Source organism: Palaemon carinicauda, chromosome 2, assembly GCF_036898095.1.
Source record: "Palaemon carinicauda isolate YSFRI2023 chromosome 2, ASM3689809v2, whole genome shotgun sequence".
In the NCBI taxonomy this organism is placed as follows: domain Eukaryota; kingdom Metazoa; phylum Arthropoda; class Malacostraca; order Decapoda; family Palaemonidae; genus Palaemon; species Palaemon carinicauda.
Window position 1 is genome coordinate 13053458 of NC_090726.1, and position 3309 is coordinate 13056766.

The 3309-nt window shown below is 32.2% G+C and overlaps 1 long non-coding RNA gene across 1 annotated transcript in view; it reads left to right on the forward strand.

Annotated features, from left to right (window-relative positions):
- Positions 1-522, forward strand: part of LOC137615298 (uncharacterized) — a 1495-nt gene extending 973 nt beyond the window's left edge. Inside the window, exon 2 of the long non-coding RNA XR_011039208.1 lies at positions 126-522. This is a non-coding gene — a long non-coding RNA (uncharacterized lncRNA). The remainder of the gene's footprint in view (positions 1-125) is intronic.
- The last annotated feature ends 2787 nt before the right edge of the window (positions 523-3309 follow it).

Below are 3309 nucleotides of genomic sequence, written 5' to 3' on the forward strand. Positions count from 1 at the left end.
ACATAACTACTAATTTAGGACCTTGCTATCATTGTAGTACATACTGAGATGGCTGATGGTTGAATTACCTGGCCTGATTATATTTACTCAAATTTACTTGTTGACAAGATTTTCTTTCTTTACAGGCTGATATAAGTTTCAACGGTTAAACTTCAAGGCTTCATTAACGGGACGCAGAAGATATTCTGTCCGAGGTGTCAAAAAATGAAATGTTATAAGCGGATAGTCTTCAAGTTTTTTTTTTTAATTATCTATAGTCCTCAAGAGGATTTTTTACACATTCCCCCCAAAAAATAAAACAAAAAATAATCCTATTACTGTCTTCTGTATCTTCCTTGTATTTGGATCCAATGGGAAACTATATTCTACTTTTTATAAGCGATACTATTTTAATGTTGAAATGATTGTCCATTCATAACTGTTTAATAGACCTGTATTTTATTTATATCTAACCTACTCGTAATGGTTTAATGCTTTATCGGTTTTATTATTGTCTTTGCCAATATATATACATGTTCATTAGTTATTGTTTTATTAGTAGATGTTAACCTAAGACTAAAATAATAAGTTTTAATTTGCCGTTCCGTAATGTTTTATAGTTTCTTTTTCTTTTCACTTTTTTTTCCGTGGACTTTTAAAAGCTTCTCATAAACTTTGAAGGCTTAAAATGGCACTTTTCTTAGTACCGAATATTTTTTTTTTAAATTTTGAATGATTCTGAAAAACCCTCTTTAATTAGAATTTTATAAGTTTTGAAGTATTTGCAGTTCCCCTTGTATTATTACAATCATTAAATATTAGTGTTTGTGTTCAAGTAGTGTTATCAATGTTAGTCTTAAAACTGCTGATAAAATATTAATGTGCCAATATGGACTAATTTATTTACTCTCTATAGAGAAAACAGGGCACCTTTGATAGTATGATGAATTTAAGAATTATAATAGTTTAATAATACCTTAAGCCCTAGTTGTTGTTTTTTACAGTTGAGGGAATTTTTCTTTTTTTAAATTTTCAATTTTTTTTTTCGTCTTTTACAACTAACTTTTAACTTTTACTTTTGGTTTTAAATCTTAAGCTCCCAAACTTGTTTGAGCCAAATAATCTTCCATGGTTAGGATTCTTAATTGGCAATCAAAATTATAGGTTAGATTCAACTTTTGACAAACATTTCTGAGTCTGATATCTTAAATGGTGGGTAAGTTCTCGCATATCTACAGTATAATACATTAAAAAGTAAGCTAATTTTTTTTAGTAGTATAAACAAACTACTTGTTCACGAATGTCTCAAAATTGTAAAGCTTAATTTCATAATGTATTAAAGTTGCAAGTCGAACATTTTAAAAGTGTATATGACTACTTTCAACAAAGGAAACCTTATTTAGGTCAATACCAGATTTAAACTGTCGACATAATTCCTTCTTAATAAGAAAAGCGGTTGGTTGCAACCAAAGACCACATACATACCAAACCTGTACAAGGTAAAGTACTGTGCATCCACATTAGCGGGAAGTGGTTGGTGACCTAATAAGAACAGTAATACTCAAGTTCTGCAAAGGAGAAAACACTGGATCTGACTGACATGTTCGTATTTAAGACAAGGAACGACAAATCACATAACATCAGGCACAAGATGCATATACCATGTTGACTGTATGACCTACAGTTAGTTACTTTAGTTTAGTCCCCCAAGTATTCGTTGCTTGGTTTATATTGTTTTACCACCTCAAAGAAGATCGCATATTGCTTGTATACATTTTCATGTACAATCTTACTTAAATTAAAATTTTAAGTCAATGGCAGAGATCTTGCAGTTGTGAAATTAATTCATGAGTTGTTCTAGTTCTAAAAGAGCTGCATTTTCAATGCTGCAGTGCATAATTCTTTTAATTTAATCTCAATCTTATTGCTCAAGCATCATGATCCCGAGTTCGTTCTACTTTGGACTGGAAATGACTGATAACCAAACTTCGATTCTGTACGCATGCGTAAATATGGGTGTTCAACTATGCTCGGTGATTAAGTAAAGGGAGTATTGGGATAAGATAGATATGGCAATATTGTGTTTAGTTATAGCTATGCCTCTAGTTCCCATGCTTCTAATGTCATCATAGCTCATTCCTCCCATTAATCATTGTCTTAAGAAAATAATTGCTCTACGACACTATCCGGTAGTGTGGACGTGGAATCTGTGCTTTTACATTAATGCAAAATCGTAAACTATAGTTTTACTTTCACTTTTACTTTTAGGTGTTTATTTCACGCCCTCTATCAAGCACTTAAGAGTTTGTTCAGGTGGCCCTTGGTGTGTGAAAATCATTTTTTTCCAGTTAATATTTTGCTCTTTATCTTTTCAGTTATTCGCTAGCATTTGTATTCAGGCTTAATAGTTTTCAGATCACTATCATAACACTTTCCTAAGAGATAAGTGTTCAGGTTTTTCTTGAAAGCTGCCACATTTTTGCTATCCTTGACATCAAGTAGAAGGTCCTTGAGGAGTCTCGGTGCAGCATAACAAAACATTCTTCCTCCTATTGCATGATTCACACTAATTTCGAATTGTCTATATGGATCATCAGCATGTCTAACTCTTATAGCAGCGCTAGTAGCTTGAGGGTAGGAGACCAAGCAATCACGAAGATATTTAGGCTTATCACTTGTGAGTGCTTTGTGAGTCAACAAATGAATTTTAAATTCAATTCTAGCCTTAACAGGTAACCAATGTAGATTGATCAATGCAGGAGTTATTCTCTACCGAAGTTTAATGCCTTTTATCAGTCTAGCGGCCGGGTTTTGCACATTTTGAAGCGTTCTTAGTAGTATATTGGGCAATTTATAGTACAAAGAATTGCAATAATCAAGCCTTGATATTACGTGACTCATCACTAATTTTTTTTTTACTGCCCTTTGTTAAATATTTTCTAGTAAATGCTATGTTTCTCAGGTAATAGTTACACACTTTCACTGTGTTCATTATCTGATCCCTCATTGACAAATTACAATCAATCAGTACACCCAAATTTTTCACAACAGGCACAATCCTAACCTCAGCGTCACCAATGTTTATACTTTGAAATAATTGGTAATTCTTCAAAGTCACCTTTGTGCCAAAACACATATATTTTGTTTTATCATCGTTTAATTTAAGCTTTTTCCTCTACATCCATGTTTTATTTCAGTCATTATCTCATCAATTTTCTTCTTTGTATCTTGTATTGTTGAAATTGAAAGGTAGAACTGAGTATCATCTGCATATAGTTTAAAGCCCACTTTTTGTTTTTTCAAGATGTGTGATAGCTCGATAGTATATAT